Source organism: Gorilla gorilla, chromosome 5 (genome assembly GCF_029281585.2).
Source record: "Gorilla gorilla gorilla isolate KB3781 chromosome 5, NHGRI_mGorGor1-v2.1_pri, whole genome shotgun sequence".
Lineage (NCBI taxonomy): Eukaryota > Metazoa > Chordata > Mammalia > Primates > Hominidae > Gorilla > Gorilla gorilla.
The window spans coordinates 163,494,240-163,512,555 of record NC_073229.2 but is presented as its reverse complement, the minus strand read 5'-3'; the positions used below and the strand labels follow the sequence as shown (position 1 = coordinate 163,512,555).

At 40.7% G+C, this 18,316-nt stretch overlaps 1 protein-coding gene across 1 annotated transcript in view; it reads left to right on the top strand.

Annotated features, from left to right (window-relative positions):
* Positions 1-1,292: 1,292 nt before the first annotated feature.
* Positions 1,293-18,316, top strand: part of TXLNB (taxilin beta) — an 83,907-nt gene continuing 66,883 nt past the window's right edge. The window contains exon 1 of the mRNA XM_063707896.1: positions 1,293-1,556. The gene's annotated coding sequence lies outside the window, so the exon portion shown is untranslated. The remainder of the gene's footprint in view (positions 1,557-18,316) is intronic.

Genomic DNA, 18,316 nt, shown 5'->3' with positions numbered 1-18,316 from the left:
ATTAGGAACCAAACACGGTATCATAAAAACATAGAAAAAAAGGAACTAATTTTATCTTCTAGTCACAGATGATGTTCAGAATCAAAATGACATGTGACTAATAGGCAGATATCAAATTAGTGGGGCTCTGCCCTTAACCACATATTACTCCATATCTGTTTCTTCATGGCAGCAAAAGACAAGACTCCAGCAGTGGTTCAGCTGTATAATAGGAATATGAATATTCCAGAACTTTCTGTATGCCAGGTGATTGAGAACAACAGTCTCTTAATATTACCTGGCTTTGAAAAGTATTGGCATACATTTGAACTAAAGATTTAAAAAAAAAAAAAATCTGTCCAGGTGCAGTGGCTCACGCCTGTAATCCCAGCACTTTGGGAGGCCGAGGTGGGAGGATCACGAGGTCAGGCGATCGAGACCATCCTAGCTAACATGGTGAAACCCCGTCTCTACTAAAAATAAAAAAAATTAGCCAGGCGTGGTGGCACGTGCCTGTAGTCCCAGCTACTTGGGAGGCTGAGGCAGGAGAATGGCATGAACCCAGGAGGCGGAGCTTGCAGTGAGCCAAGGTGGTGCCACTGCACTCGAGCCTGGGTGACAGAGCGAGACTCCGTCCCCACAAAAAATAAATAAATAAAAAATGAAATAAAAGGTAATCTCTTAAAAAAATTATTCTGCATTCAAGTTAAAACCATTGAATGTAGTTCCACAGGCCCTTGTCCTGGGAAAGCCACTATTCAATCAGCAGCTGTTTATGGGAGATTGAACAGGTAGAAAAAACTAACAAAAATTCCTGCCCCCATGCAACATACAGGAGAGAGGAGAAGACACAGAATAAACAAGGAAATAAAACTTTCCTTTCCAGAAACAATAACAGACCAAAAAAAAGAGGGGGGGATTTTGTAAAATGTCATCCTGAACTAGTCACAGTTAAAAAAAAAAAATTAAATGAAAAAAAAATGTATATATATATATATACACACACATTGAATACAATCCACGAAAGAGGAGGCTCCTCTCTGTCCCCAGAGCTTGGAAGGAAGCTAGAAGCTTCCGGCAGAAGATTCTGAAAACAAAGCTAAGCTCAAGCATTAATGGGCTGCATGTTTAACATTTGGTGCTAGGATAAGGTAATCAAAGATGGGAATCATAAAACAATGTCAGTATCCCAGAACACTTTTCCAAGTCAAAGTGGAGTTGAAACAGTTAAACAGACAGTCATCTGAATAAACAGGAACCCGTTTCTATGGCGATGACAATGGGGGAGGGGCGTGACTCCTATCTACCTTCCCTGCGCAAAGCTTCTGGGAGCGTGTTTTGCTTTATGGGACCCTTTCCAAACCCTGACCACAGCAGAAAGGACGGGGATGAGCACTGACTGGAGCAATCTGTTGACTGTCCCCTGCTGTAAACCAGAGCTGCCTAATTTTGAGAAACAGGGGCCGAGCCATCAGATGTAGGGGAATGGAAGCTGATGCCAACGGAAGCCCGGAGGTAGACTAGGGCCCCGGAAAAGCGAAGAAGAAACAGCAATTATGAGTAAGCAGCGGAAGTTGGTAAGTAAGCCTAGAGAAGACAATGCAGCAGATGTACAGAGAGAAACCACGTGCCTCGTGATTCTTGGTGACTTTCCTGCTTGTCCCCAGCCCAGGTCCACATGTTTCTTTATTATTATATAAGTAAATAAAAAAACTAAACAAACCTGGGCGTGGTGGCACGCCTGTAATCCCAGCACTTTGGGAGGCTGAGGTGGGCGGATCACGAGGTCAGGAGATCGAGACCATCCTGGCTAATACTGTGAAACCCCGTCTCTACTAAAAATACAAAAAATTAGCTGGGCGCGGTGGCGGGTGCCTGTAGTCCCAGTTACTCGGGAGGCTGAGGCAGGAGAATTGCTTGAACTCGGGAGGCGGAGGTTGCAGTGAGCCTTGATCATGCCATTGCACTCCAGCCTAGGCGACAGAGCGAGACTCCGTTTCAAAAAAAAAAAAAAAAAACTAAACAAATTCTTTTTCTTGGGGTCACTATAATACATCTGTAGAGGTTTCTTGCAAATAAAAGAGCCCAAACCACACACTGAGCCCCATCCCTTCTTCATCTCGTGCTGAGCAGCAATGTCAACACCAACAAAATGATTTCCTATGTATTTAAGGAAGGATAATCATAGTCACTGGTCCAAAATGAAACTTCTTACTGAAATGACAATTGAAATTATTCCTAGTCAGTTCACAGAAATGCTAGTTTCTTATTTTAAAATGAGGACAGATCCAAAAGAGATAAAGGGATTTAGGGAAATGGACATTTAGAAAAGTGATAGCCCCATGGGCCTCTGTCCTGGGGAAGCCACTATTCAATTAGCATCTGTTTATGGGGGATTCAACAGCAGGGAAAACCCAGCGAAAATGTCTGCCCCCATGCAACATACAGGCAAGAGGAGGAGACACAGAATAAACACAGCAAATAAGTAAAATGTACAGAAAATGTGCAGTGTGTTTTTTCTACAGAAAAAGAAGGAACAAGGGGGGATATAAAGGTGGGCTGGGGAGACATCGATGTTTTAGGGGAGTGGACGGGAAGGCAGTTGTTACTAAGATAATTTGGATGAGAGGTGGTTGAACTCTGCACCGTATTGAGGATAGAACTAATGGGACTTTTGTGTTGGATCAGATGTGGGATGGAAAAGGAAGAGAGGAGTCAGGCATAAGTCCAAATTTTTGATCTGAGTAACTAAAGGATGGAGTTGCCATTTTCTATAATGGGGAAGACTGGAGGAGGAATTTCTTTAGAAGGGAGGTGGGGCCTAATGGGAGGTGTTTAGTTCATGAAGGCTCTGCTTTTATGAATGGATTAATAATGGATTAATGTCACTATGGAAAGGGCTGGCAGGAGTGGGTTCACTCTCTTCTGCTCTTCTGCCAGTGTGAGGACACAACACTTGCCCCCCCAACCCTTGCCCTTCTACCTCTGCCATGTGAAGATGCAACAAGAAAGCCCTCATCAGATGCCAGGGTGTTGATCTTGATCTTCTCAGCCTCCAGGACGGTTTGAAATAAATTCCTGTTCTTTATAAATTACCCAGTCTGTGGTATTGTGTTATAGCAGTGCAACCCAGCAGTGATAATGCTGAAGTAGAGATGTCAATAGGCTGTGAAATCAGGCATGGTGGTGCACCTGTAGTCGCAGCTCAGAAGGATGAAGTGGGACGATTGCTGGAGGCCAGGAGTGCAAAGCTTTAATGTGCCATGATGGTGCCTGTGAATAGCTACTGCACTCCAGCCTGGGCAACATAGTAAAACTCTGCCTATCTTAAAAAAAAAAATTAATGAATCTGTAGTTCAAGAGAGTAGTCTGAGAGGCTGGGCGCAGTGGCTCATGCCTGTAATCCCAGCACTTTGGGAGACCGAGGCAGGCGGATCATGAGGTCAGAAGATCGAGACCATCCTGGCTAACACAATGAAACCCTGTCTCTACTAAAAATACAAAAAAATTAGCCAGGCGTGGTGGTGGGCACCTGTAGTCCCAGCTACTTGAGAGGTTGAGGCAGGAGAATGGTGTGAACCCGGGAGGTGGAGCTTGCAGTGGCCCAAGATTGTGCCACTGCACTCCAGCCTGGGCAACAGACTCCATCTCAAAAAAAAAAAAAAAAAAAAAAAAAGAGAGTAGTCTGGGCTAGAGACATAAATGTAAAAGTTTTCAGAAGTCTCTGTGTATGAAGTCTCCATAGATTTAAAAAAAAAAAAAAAGCAGAGCTCGGTCATAGCCCATTTGGGCTGCTATAACAAAGTACCATAGACTGGGTATTTTATAAACAACCGAAATGTACTTCTTATAGTTCTGGAGGCCGGGAGACCCAAGATCAAGACATCAGCAGATTCAGTATCTGGTCAGAGCCCATTTTCTGATTCACAGATGGTGACTTCTCACTTTATCTTCATATGGTAGAAGGCACAAGGCAACTCTCTGGAGCCTCTTTTGTAAGGGCACGAATCCCATTCATGAAGGCTGTACCCTCATGACCCATTCACCTCCAAAAGGCCCCATCTCCTAATGCCATCATCTTGGGGGTTAGAATTACAACACCTGAATTTTGTAGGGGACACCAACATTCAGACAATAGCAAGGTCCAGTGACGGAACCCCGGGGCACTTCTACACCGACAGGCTAGTATCAGGATTCAATCCATTGGATAAGGTAGAAAACCCAAATAATAGTGTCTGAAAGAACATGGATGTCTGGAGGTGAGTATTTCAGGCCTAGCAAGCAGGTGCATGACATTAACAGGGATCTAGGTTCCTTTTACTTCTCTGCTGTGCTGTCCCAAGCCCATGGCTTTCATCTTCACAGTTGCCTTAGAGGTGGAATATGGCCACTGTAGCTCTAACAAATACATCTGCTTCAGGTAAGAAGAAGGAGAAAGTGGGAAAGGGCAGAAGAGCTTTCTTAGAAGTGTTACCCAATGACTTGTGCCTATGTAGCATGGGAGAGATATAGACTCTGAAGTCACCTTGTTGAGTGAGAATCATGTCTGTACCAGTGCAGAGCTAGAAAGTCTTGAGCAAGTTGATAACTTGTTTCTGCCACAGATTTGTCTTTTGAAAATGGGAACAATCACACTGCTCACCTCTAGGCTGGTAAAAAAAAAATGAGATTATATGCTTAGAAAATTTTCTGCCTACAGAAAATGCCCCAAAAGTGGAGTTTTACAAATTAAGTAAATGATAATCGAAATAAAAAGGAACCCATTTGATTTCCAGTGTCTCATCTCCAACCCAGTCCCATGAATTTGGATTTTTGGTGATGGTAGTATTTTAGTGAAGGAAACTTGAGTTCACTGGCAACAGTTGTGTTCCTCTAGGACTGAAAATATCAACTCATAATGAGCTAGCAAGGAAGGCAATTGTCTCACTAATTTTGTAAATATTCCTTGTGGTTTCCAGAAATTATTTGGAAACAGAAACCTAAAGGAAGAATAGATTAGTGCTCAAAATCGATAATATGAATAAGAATATAATGTAATTGTCTACTCCTAAATTGATGAATTAGGACCTATGTGTCATACAAAATTTTAGAAAACATATAGGCTTAGTCACCGCTTAGAAGTTACTTAAGTAACTTTTATTTAAGGGAAAGAGAAGTTAGAAAGCAGGCACTAATATTTATTTTAAAGAGTTAATAATTTAATACCACATTAGATTTTAATAACTTTAACAAATTATAATTTAAAACAAGATATAAAATACATATTCAATAACCACTACAAATTAAGAGATATTTCAGTTATTTATATATATATATGGCCATGAGCTAAATATTTATAAAGTAGTAGAAATGTATTTTTAATAACTTTTTTTTTACTTTTTATCCACTTCACTATGCTGTGTATTGCTAATCCTTTCTAAATGTCTCATTTCCTGTTGTAATTGTTAAATACTATAAATAGATTGTCATTTATTAATTCATGTGAAATACTCATTTAAAAGGATTTATTTGTTCTCATGTTGCTCCTTTTACTTATTTAATTTTTTAGAGACAGGGTCTCACTCTGTCACCCAGGCTGGAGTGCAGATGGCACAATCATGGCTCACTGTAGCTTTGACCTCCCAGGCTCAAGTGATCCTCCTGCCTCAGCCTCCCAAATAGCTGGTACACAGGTACATGCCACCATGCCCAGCTAATTTTTAAATTTTTTTTGTAGAGATGGGGTCTCCCTATGTTGCCCAGGCTGGTCTCAGACTTCTGAGCTCAGCCTCCCAAAGTGCTGGGGTGTGGTATAAACCACCACAGCTAGCCTTATGTTGCTCCTTTAACAAAGGAGGTGTGGTCATGCCACTGCACTCCAACCTGAGTGACAGAATGAGACCCTGTCTCAAAAAAAAAAGAAAGAAAGGAAGGATGGGTGCAGTGGCTCACACCTATAATCCCAGAACTTGAGGAGGCCAAAGCAGGCAGATCGCTTGAGCTCAGGACTTTGAGACCAGCCTGAGCAACATGGCAAAACCACATCTCTTAAAAAAAAAAAAAAAAAAAAATTTAAAGGGAGGAAGACATTGGCTGGGTGTGGTGCTCATGCCTGTAATCCCAGTACTTTAGGAGGCCGAGGCGGGCAGATAACGAGGTCAGGAGTTCGAGACCAGCCTGGCCAACATGGTAAAACCCCATCTCTACTGAAAATACAAAACATTAGCTGGGCATGATGGTGCGTGCCTGTAGTCCCAGCTACTTGGAGGGCTGAGGCAGTAGAATCGCTTGAACCCAGCAGGCTGAGGTTGCAGTGAGCCAAGATCGCGCCATTGCACTCCAGCCTGGGTGACAGAGCAAGACTCCATCTCAAAAAAAAAAAAAAAAAAAGGAAGGAAGACAATCTAATATCCTGAACAAAGCTTTAATTTCTTAAACTCAAAAAAAGGCTAACTACCATTTGTGAATTCATCATTTTAGTTTATTCATTTATATCAACTAATATTTATAGAGATTGCTACATCAATCAATTTTAATGTGGATTTATTGGCAACAAATACACTCATATTTTGTCTGGAAAAAATGTCTTTACCTTCAGATGTTTGCACTGCTTATAGAATTCTAAGTTGGTTAGTATGCTAAAAATATCAGTCCATTGTCTTCCATTGTCATCTAGCTTTCATCAGTTTGTTTCTGCTTGGAAATAATGTGTTTTGTCCTCTGGATGCTTTTAACATTTTCTCTTTGTCTTGGGTTTTAAGCAGTTTTACCAAGGTACACACCTTGGTACCTTGATGTGCTTGGGTTTTATATTCTTGAATGTTTGACTTGATATCTTGTGTCAGTTTTGGAAGCTTCTCAGCCAGTATCCCTTCAATTATTGTTTATCTGTCATTCTCTTTCTCGTTTCCTTTTGGGGATCTAATTACACATACGTAAGAATTATCATCACTTTTCATATATCTCTTCTTCTCTTATATTTTTCATCTTTTTAATTTCATATTTCTTATTTAGCAGTTCCATAATCCTTTCTTTTCTTTTTTTTTTTTTTTTTTTTGAGACGGAGTCTTGCTCTGTCGCCCAGGCTGGAGTGCAGTGGCGTGATCTTGGCTCACTGCAAGCTCTGCCTCCCAGGTTCACGCCATTCTCCTGCCTCAGCCTCCCGAGTAGCTAGGACTACAGGCACCCGCCACCACGCCCGGCTAATTTTTTGTATTTTTTAGTAGAAACGGGGTTTCATTGTGTTAGCCAGGATGGTCTCGATCTCCTGCCCTCGTGATCCATCCGCCTCGGCCTCCCAAAGTGCTGGGATTACAGGCGTGAGCCACCGTGCCTGGCCCCATAATCCTTTCTTTTACTGTCTAATGTGCTGTTTAGATCATCTGATGAGATCTTTTCTTCTTTTTTTTAAATTTTTAAAAAAATTCTCACAATGTTGCCCAGGCTGGTCTCAAATTCCTGGCCTCAAGTGATCCTGTTGCCTCAGTCATCTGATGAGATCTTAATTTTGATTATTTGTATTTCTCAACTATAACTTTCATTGGATCATTTTTATAGATTCCAGTTCTCTGGCAAAATTTTATATTTATAAATCTATTTTCTTAACTCTATTATTACCATTTAAAAGCCTCTGTCTTGGCCGGGCACGGTGGCTCACGCCTGTAATCCCAGCACTTTGGGAGGCCGAGGCGGGAAGGTCAGGAGATCGAGATCATCCTGGCTAACACGGTGAAACCCTGTCTCTACTAAAAATACAAAAAATTAGCTGGGCGTGGTGGCGGGCGCCTGTAGTCCCAGCTACTCGGGATGCTGAGGCAGGAGAATGGCACGAACCTGGGAGGCGGAGCTGGCAGTGAGCCGAGACTGCGCCACTGCACTCTAGCCTGGGCCACAGAGCGAGACTCCGTTTCAATAAAAAAAAAAAAAAAGCCTCCGTCTTTATAACTCTAATATATAGGCCATCTATTGTTTCTGCTTTAGTATTTGCCCATTTTTTTTCCTGTCTCTTGGAATGTCTGGTAATTTTTTACTTAATGCCAATCATTGAGTATGATGAGTTACAAGATCACTGGATAATATCTTCTTTTAGAGATGACTTTTTTTTCTAAAAGACAGAGAAGCTACACATCATCTTGATCCAATCAGTGACTGAACTAACTAAAATATAAGAGGTCCTTGGAAATATCTGAACTCAATTTTTGTCTCTCTCAAACACTGTGAAACTATCTCAAGTTCTGCTTGATTTCTCAGCCTCTTAGCTTCCACTTTTTGCTTTATCGCTTATATTCTCACACTGGAAGCTCAGGAAAAAAAGCCCGAGGGAAAAAAAGAGTTGCAGAATATCAAACCCACTTTTCTGCAATTCCCTTTTCTCCAGTCTTGGCTCCTCAAGTACATGACTAGTATTGAACTCCAACCTTTGCCTCCCCAGCCTCGTGAGCCTTAACTGTTCTAGGCCTTTCCTTCTGCTTTTCCTCTCACCTGGGCCACTTACATATTGAAAAATGGCTTGAAAGGACAACCCACAAAGAATGTGAGGTTTACCTCAATGCATTTCCCCTGACTCCAGAATTTGTACCATTAATTGCAACAGTCTTAGTTGTTCTCAGATGTCTCCAAAAGCTGTTTTTTAAAAAATACTTTTTACAGGCTTTTTTGTTATTCTTGTGTTAAAGAAAAGATTGTTCAATGATACTTGTTAAAGCACAGTAAGGAAGACTTTATTCAAGATCAGCAACATATGTTTAGGGACCACTGCAACAGGGTCTTGTAGTATGAAAGATTGGGCTCAATTCCAAATACAGCCTGGGCAAGTGGGAATTTATAGCTAAGAAACAGGGTAGAGGGTCTGTGATAAGAAAAAAAAAATTACTAGCAGAAAACATCAGGGGTAAGGGAATTCTGACTAAACCAACCTAACAGGATTCTTGCTGAAGACAGGCCAGGGTGATCAAACATCACCTGTGGTGGGAGGGGAGGGATAAGAAACCTGATCATATATCAAGGGTGATCAGATATTAAAGGTGGGGGTTCTTGGTAAAATGACTTAATAGTGTTCTTTTCTAAAACTGGATTTTATAAGGAAGTGCACAGGTAGGCCTAAGAGAAGGTTCAGGACCCTGACTAAAGCTTAGCCAAGCAAAGAATCTTTGTCCCTTGTCAGAAGAGAGGGCTTAGTCTGATATAACCTACTGCCTCACAGATAGAAGTGGAAATTTTCTAACAAGATTTTTGCATTCTTCCCTGTATATTCCTACCAAATATTTTTTCTCCCTGTCATTTTTTACTTATTATTTAAACTTAATGAAGTTTTACTATTATTACTATATTATATAATTTAGTTTTCACATTTCTTATTTATTGAAATCTGTATCATTTTAAATTCTGTATCTTTTTGGCTTGTAACTTCATAATCCAAATTCTCTTTATAAGTTCTCTGTGTCTAAAATAACATCCATTTTAAGTCTGTTGATTAAATGGCTTTATTTCTAAATTTATAAGAAAGTAATTGTGATTTTTTAAAAAGCTGGCCCACATACATTTTATTCATCTCAGCATAAATTCTGTTTCTTCTATCATTTGCTTTATTCTCATGAAGAATTTTAAACTCCCTTGTCTGAATATTCATCCTTGCCTCTCACAATTTTTATAATATATTCTACTTAAAGGGAATCTGAAACTCAAACTTGCCTGGGATATTATAAATATTCTATTTGTGTGAACTTTGTATTCAAATAATTGTTTCTTTATTACAACATTCATATGAGTACTATTCGCAGCCAGAGGTCTAACAAATAATTACATGTTTGCAGATTTCATTCAAAGAATGCAGAGATACATGAATTTTACTCATAACTTATTCTCTTTTATGTCAGGAACAAATGGAGGAAAAAACAATGTAACCGCCCAATGGGTTCACCTTGCCTGCTGCCTAGACAGAGCCGATTTATCAAGACAGGGCAATTGCAATGGCCAAAGAGTAATTCACGCAGAGCCAGCTGTGGGGGAGACTGGAGATTTATTATTACTCAAATCAGTCTCCCTGAGCAATTAGGGATCAGAGTTTTTAAAGATAATTTGGTGGGTAGGGGCTTAGGAAGTGGGGAGGATGGATTGGTCAGGTTGGAGATGGAATCATAGGGGGTCAAAATGAGGTTTTCTTGCTGTCTTCTGTTCCTGGGTGGGATGGCAGAACTAGTTGAGCCAGATTACCAGTCCAGGTGGTGCCGGCTGATCCATCGAGTTCAGGGTCTGCAAAATATCTCAAGCACTGATCTTAGGTCCCCAGGAACAATTTGGGGGGTTCAGACTTTTGGAACCAAGGGCTGCATGACCCCTACGTTGTAATTTCTAATCTTGTAGCTAATTTGTTTGTCCTGCAAAGGCAGACTGGACCCCAGGCAAGAAGGGGGTCTTTTCGGGAAAGGGCTGTTAGCAATTTTGTTTCAGAGTCAAACCACGAACTGAATTCCTTCCCAAAGTTAGTTCGCCCTACGCCCAGGAATGAACAAGGACAACTTGAGGGTTAGAAGCAAGATGGAGTTGGTTAGGTCTGATTTCTTTCACTGTCATAATTTCCTCAGTTATAATTTTGCAAAGGCGGTTTCAAAACTACTTAGTATTGTTCCAGATACAAGTAATCACTGTCAATGGAAAAGAGTCAACTCTGTGAAATATTTGAAGGGATTTATTCCAAGCCAAATCTAAGTGACCAAGGCCCAAGGCACAGTCTCAAGAGGTCCTGAGAACATGTGGCCAAGGTGGTTGGGTTACAGCTTGGTTTTATACAATGTAGGGAGATATAAGATAGCCATCAGTGCATGTAAGGTAGACATTGGCTTCGTCTGGAAAGGCAGGATAACTTGAAGCAGGAGCTTATAGGTCATACGTGCATTCAAAGATTTCTTGATTGGCAGTTGGTTGAAAGGGTTAAGCTTTGCTTGAAGAGTGTAAGTCAGCAGAAAGAAATGTTTGTAGTTAAGACAAGCAGGGCGTTGTGGAAGCCAAGGTTCTTGTTACATAGATGAAACTTCCAGGTCATAGGCTTCAGAGGAATATATGGTAAATGTCTCTTATCAGACTCTGAAAGGTCCCAGACTCTTAGTTAAATCGCTTCTGTATCAGGAAAAGACCTGGAAAAGGAAGGAGACTCTCTACAGAATGTAGATTTTCCCCACAAGAGATAGCTTTGCAGGGCCATTTCAAAATATGTCTAAGCAATCTATTTTGGGGTAAAATGCTTTGATTGCTTTCAGGGCCTGCCATCTGTCACATGATGCTATACTCGGGTCAGGTTGGAATTTGGTATCTTATTGCTACAAGGAGTCTTCTTTGTCAGTCTTAAGATCTCTGTTTTCATGTTAATGCTGGTCGGCTGTGCCTGAATTCCAAAGGGAGGAGAGCAGAAAGAGGCAGGCCTGGACTCCCTCTTTCCATCACGGCCTGAGCTAGTTTTAGTTTTTCAGGTTTTCTTTGGAATGCCCTTGGCTGGGAGGATGGTTCATTCAGTCGGTTGGGGGGCTTAGAATTTTATTTTTGGTTTACATCACAAAGTTTGAAATCCTATTTTGTGAAAAAAATAAAATCTTATAAATGAATACTGGGGCTGCCTGCCACAGGGTGACTTAAAAAAAATATAGCAGCTCAATTGATAATTAAAATTTACCTTCCCAGCATAAACTTCCTAATAGCAAGCTGCCCTCAGTTGTTTCTGAAAGCACACAGAGCTCTTTCTCACAGATGTTCAACAATTCCTCCTGCACCTGGTTCTTCTGCCCCAAACTCCTGGTCAGGGTACTCTTTTCTTGTCTCTTCACCTGATACACATTCTGAAATTGCTGTGATGCAAGAGCAGCTAAACTCTGTAGGGGAGGAAACTTTTTTTTTTCTTCCTGCCATCCTAGGTTCTTGGCTAAAGTCCATGTAACAAAAGACAGATTAAAAAGAGAAAGACAGGCCGGGCGCAGTGGCTCACGCCTGTAATCCCAACACTTTGGGAGGCTGAGGTGGGCGGATCACAAGATCAGGAGATCGAGACCATCCTGGCTAACACAGTGAAACCTCGTCTTTACTAAAAATACAAAAAATTAGCCGGGCATGGTGGCACGTGCCTGTAGTCCCAGCTACTCAGGAGGCTGAGGCAGGAGAATGGCGTGAACCCGGGAGGCAGAGCTTGCAGCGAGCCGAGATCACGCCACTGCACTCCAGCCTGGGTGACAGAGCGAGACTCCATCTCAAAAAAAAAAAAAAAAAAAAAAGAGAGAGAAAGACAAATAGAAGTTTATTAACACTTACATCACATAAATATACATTAGAGAAACTCAGGGATGAGTAACTGAAAGAGGTGGCTAGAATTTGGGCTTCAATACCACCTTCAGTTAAAACAAATAGTGTGCGAGAGGCAAGTTATTGGAAGGTGACCAGGAAAAGTATAGTAAACAAGGGTAAGATTTGTTGTGCAGATTTCAGTCAGTGCCTTCTTCACGGATATGAGTCTTTCAGGACTTACAGTCATCCTCTCCTCAGTACAGAGGGAGAAACCCTCACATGGATATTTCCTTTATAAAATATAAATTATCCTTACAAAAGGGTAACATACTGTTTTCAGAGCTTCTCCTGCGTATGCTATATAATCAGCTTAAAATAATCCTTATCCAGAGGGATGTTTTGGGGTTCATATTCAAGTCTCCTACAACTCCAAGGATGATGGCCATTGCTAACTCCACTCAGGCCTAGGGGTCAGCCTCTTTCCCTCAGTCTATATCATGCAGCTAAGTTCAAACTGTAGCACTTAATAAAATTATACTGTCGTTTTTGAGGCAAGGTACCCAAATGGAAAGGCATCTTGCAAACACTACGAGAGGTGGCAACCCTCACAGTTTAATCTCCACTTAACTTAAGAATCCTCATAGGGTTGCCCCCAGCCAGCTTCAACAGAGTAAGGGTCACGTTATTCCAACTAACAGAAATTATTTTTTTGACTATAACTGTGCCTAACAGTCCAGATCACCTAAGATAGCTTAAGATAAGAAAAGAGATTGATTTTTACCTTTCCTCAAGTCTAATGTCCTAAGATTGGCTCTTCTTATTCAAGGAGAAGAGGTGTCTCCTTCACAGGAAAGCCTACCCCTACCCATTGGAGTGTCAACTTGCATCATGATGGCATCAAAACATAATAGTGTACTGTTCATCATCTTGGATTATTCACTCTTAATTCATATAGGATATAGGACATATTATGGACTGAATGTTTGTGTACCCCCAACATTCATATGTTGAAATCCTAAGCCCCAGTGACATGGTATTAGGAGGTGGGGCCTTTGGGAGGTGATTAGGTCATGAGGGTATGAGATTAGTGCCTTTATAAGAAGGAAAGAGACCAGAGTTCAGTCTCTCTATCATGTAATACACCATTTGCAAACCAGGAAGAGAGCTTTCAACAAGAACCTGGCCATCCTAGCCCCCCTGCTCTCAGATTTCCAGAACTGAGAGAAATAAATGTTCGTTGTTTAAGCCATCCAGCCTACGGTGCTTTGCTGTTGTGCCGGAACTGACTAAGACAGGCCACAAACAGTCCAGTTCAGGTGGAGCTGCAGACGACGTGGTCCTGTTCTCTTGATTGTTTTTCCTCCATAAGAGGTAAGGATTTCTTCTGGATGTCATTCCTTCCAGTTTCTCCAGTTTAGTACATCTCAGGTTAAAAACAACACTAACAACAATAAACTGCTTAAGGCAGAACATATGCAGCATCACAAGGTCAGCTAGAGGCCTTTTCCAACAGCAGACTCTAAATTCATAATCACGCACACCCCCCAGCCCCCCAAAAAAATCACAAAGTAAAGTCTCAGAATCATGGCTTGGGCTTATGGACAAGTTACAGTTTCATCACCAAATAGAACACTCTGCAGCACCTGTCCTGCGTTCACATCTGCCCACAGATTCTTGATTTACATTTGTATAACTAAGTTATCCATTCAAGAGGTTTTATGCAAAAGAAAAGAAAGATATGGCTCAGAGATAAGCTGAAATCTCTTTTAGCAAGCAGACTTGCTTGCCACTTTTTGAAAAGTTTCTCCAGCTTCCACTGATCAAGACGTCAAAAAGCATTAGGGCCACATTTTCAACCAGTATTTGCAGTGACACAAAGTGCAGCATAGGCAGAGAGGGTATAGGCTGGCCAAACCAGCTCCAAACTGCAGGCTGGAAAGCTTGTGTGTTTGCCTCAGCTCCAGATGAAATGACTGACATTTAAGTTATTATTTCATCAATTATTATATCTTAGTACTTATACAAACACAATAGCAATTGTGTGGTATTGAAACAGAATGGGCCGGGCACGGTGGCTCACGCCTGTAATCCCAGCATTTTGGGAGACCGAGGCGGGTGGATCACCTGAGGTCAGGAGTTCGAGATCAGCCTGGCCAACATGATGAAACCCTGTCTCTACTAAAAATACAAAAATTAGCTGGGCATGGTGGCCAGTGCCTGTAATCCTAGGTACTCAGAAGGCTGAGGCAGGAGAATCACTTGAATCCGGGAGGCAGAGGTTGCAGTGTGCTGGGATCGTATCACTGCACTCCAGCCTGGGTGACAGAGTGAGACTCTTGTCTCAAAAAAAACCAAACCAAACCAAAACAAAACAGAATGACATGTTTGTCTACAGTGCAACAATATTAAAATTTACTCAAAAGATATATACTTGTCCTTTTTAATAATTTAAACTCTTCTTCATTAGGTAGCTGGATGCTTTGAGCTTAATCTGAAGGCTTCGGAATTAGACAGAGAGATAGAGTGGCTATCCTTAAACTGCCAGAAATTTACTTCTAATAGGTTGTATTGTGTGAATTGTGGAAGAAGACATTTGTATGTAGGATAGCTAGCTTCTGTTTTGGAAGGTATCACTTTAGTGAGTGTATAAAGTCATTCCTTATGATTAGTGATGTTGCACACCTTTTCATACACCTGTTGGCTATTTTAACTCTTCTGTGGAGAAATATCTGCTCAGGTCCATTTGCCTATCTTTTATAAATCAGATCCTTTGTTTTTCTGCTATTGAGTTGTAAGAATTCTTTATAAATTTTGGATATTAAGCCCTCATCAGACATGGGGTTTGCAATTATTTTTTCCCAGTCTGTAGGTTACTCTTTCATCCTGTCGATTGTTACCTTTGCTGGACAGAGGTTTTCATTTGATGGAGCCCCATTTATTTATTTTTGTTTTTGTAACCTGAACTTTTGGTGTGATACCCAAAATATCATTGCCAAGGCCAATGTCAAGAAGCTTTTCCCCTATGTTCTTGTCTAGAAGCTTTATGGTTTCAGGTCTTACATTTAGGTCTTTATCTATTTCGAGTTAACTTTTGTGTGTGGTGTAGGACAAGAGTCCAATTTCATTCTTTTGCATATGGTAATCTAGTTTTTCCAGCACCATTTATTGAAGAGACTGTTCTTTCCCCATTGTGTCTTCTTGATGCCCTTTTCAAAAATTTGTTGTCCATGTATGTTTGATTTTATTTATGGGTTTCCAGGGCCCTTTTATATTTTTTAATTAATTAATTTATTTATCTAAATAGAGACAGAGTCTCACTATGTTGCCAAGCTGGTCTCCAACTCCTGGGCTCAAGCAATCCTCCCTCCTTGGCCTCCAAAAGTTTTGGGATTACAGGTATGAGCCACTGTGCCTGGCCCTTTTTGTATTTTAATGTCGAGACTCTTTGAGGAATTAATGATGAATTCTACTTTACTAAGTGTGTAGTTTGGACAAGAGGCAATATTGACTACTTTCTTTGTACAAGGTCACATGCTAAGCACCTTTATGCTTATGTTAGTGAGAACAAATAGGCCTATCATGCAACTGGGAAAGGAAAGAAGAAAGAAAAGGAATTAACATTTAATATGCATCTACAAAGGCCTGTGATGTGTACTTTGTGTGTGTACACAAGATCTACTGTTTAGAAATCTTATTGCAAACAAGAGAAACTGATTTGGGCATATTTAAACAGAAAGAGAATTCATAGCTAGCCTACTGAATCTAAGAAATATGGAAAATCAGGTTTGAGAAATGGTAAGGAATCATATAAATCTAAGCAGAAGAGTCCTGGCTCAGAAATAACTCTGATTAACATTTGCTGCTGAAACCTCTTCCCATAATACTGGGGCTGCTGGAAACTCTCCACCCACTGGACAGTCACCACTGCCCCAGGAAATAACCTCTGCTCCCTGCATCATTGCATAACTGCCCAGATTCAAAGTTCCAGCTGGGAGTGTGATTGGACAAGGCTAGGCCATGTGCTACTCCTAGCTGTCAAATAGAGAACGGAATGTATGCCCCTCTTTACCTTTCACAGGGGTAGACAGAACCCTGCCCATCACCAAGACTTATCCTTATTCATGGTTTGAAATAGAAAGAAGACTTGGATGCTAAGCGGTCAACATAATGGCAAGCATTCACTGTTGTTTTACTACTTTGGTTTCCTAATTTCTATATTTGTCACTTGTCCTTTATGGTAAAAACTTGCATGTTAAAATAAATATTCCTGTTTAACATGACTCATTACCTAGTGGGAAATTTACCCACCCCCTCAAAGGGAAATGACCCAGCATCTCAATAGTTTCTACATTCAGCTCCAAATCTAAGATCTCTGGGTGATACTCATTTCTCCTCTAGTGACCATATAAATCTATCTTCGTGTAATGTAAGTATGAACAAAATTGGAAAGTAAACCACTAACGACATAGTCCATACACAATAGTGTGGTTGGAAAACAACAAAAAACTTTTAAAAGGAGTATTAGTTGGAATATATAGCAAAACAAGGAAGTGAACACAAATAAAGGCTACAGTAGTCATATCTGTAACTCTTCACAAGATATTTTATGATGTGTGCAGTATTTACAACTTCCCTCTTCCACTACCTACTGCATCTTGCCTTTGTTTTCAGACAGTGTCTGGGCTGGTCAGGGTTTGTCTTTGGAAGTCCTTCCAATATAGTGATGCAGTGGTCTTCATGAATTTTTTGCAACCAGGCAGGTAGTTGTATCGCTTAGGATCCATCCATACTTTTCTCTGTCCTTCTTATATAGCAATAACCATATATGCCCATGGTAGCCAGAGTCAGTGACTCCAAACAGTTTCTTAACAACCATCAGCCCTTCCACTCTGCCTATTTGCCTCTTCGTTTAATAGCATCTAGAGCTCTCAGTAGGTAGGTGTCCATTTAGCTTTCATTTTAAAAGAGCCATTGTGGCCGTGTGGAAGCATCGATCACTTGGGTTCTGAAATCTCGCATGCAGAAGAACCCAGGTGTCAATACTATCCCCCACTTCCCCCCACTTCCACTCTGGGTCCCTAGACCCATGTGTTTTAATTAATCAGGAGCAAATTTGTGTAAAAACACGTCTGGATAAAAATCAATTTAGCAAAATTGTTTTTAAGATATTTATACAGATAAAATGATATAATTATTTCTTAGTCTTTCCTAATGAAGCCAACATTTAACAATAAATTCAATATTGCCTTTAAAAAGCCATTTGTTTAGATATCCAAAGAATACCCAATACTATGTTGAACAAGAATGAATAGAAGAGGAAAAAAATGAATGGGTATAATAAGGTTGTCCTGGAAATCTCTATATAGGCAAGAAAACTATAATTTGGAAAAGTATGTTACATTCTCTTATGAAAATAATTGAAAGGGCATAAGCTCACCTGAATATGTTACTATAGACAAAAACTATGATCTACTTTTCCTCAGCCAAATTTATGATTTAATTCATAAATATTTGTTGAGGCCATGCACAGTGGCTCATGCCTGTAATCCCAGCACTTTGGGAAGCTGAGGAAGGAGGATCACTTGAGGCCAGGAGTTGGAGACCAGAGTGAGCAACATAGCAAGACCTTGTTCCTACAAAAAATAAAAAATTAGCCAGGGGTGGTGTCATACACCTGTAGTTCCAGCTACTCAAGAGGCTGAGGCAGGGGGATTGCTTGAGCCCAGGTTCAAAGCTGCAGTGAACTATGACTGTGCCAGCCTGAGCGGCAAAGTGAGACCCTATCTCTAAAAAACAAAACAAACAAACAAAAAACCCCAATCATTTGTTGAGAACTACTAGTGTGCTCTGGGCTCTCTGCTCAACCTGTCTTGGTCAATACTTAGGTCAGTGAAGATGTAGCCATAGGCTTATCAAAAGTATAGATGGCAACAGTGTGAGATTTAAAACATCTAATAGTAGAATCATGATTCCAAAATGTCACAATAAGCTGGAATAATGATCCAAATAGAGACACCAGTGAAATCCTTAGGTTCAAAATAGCAACTACATAAGCACAGAATTACAGAATCATGTTTTAAAACATCACAGA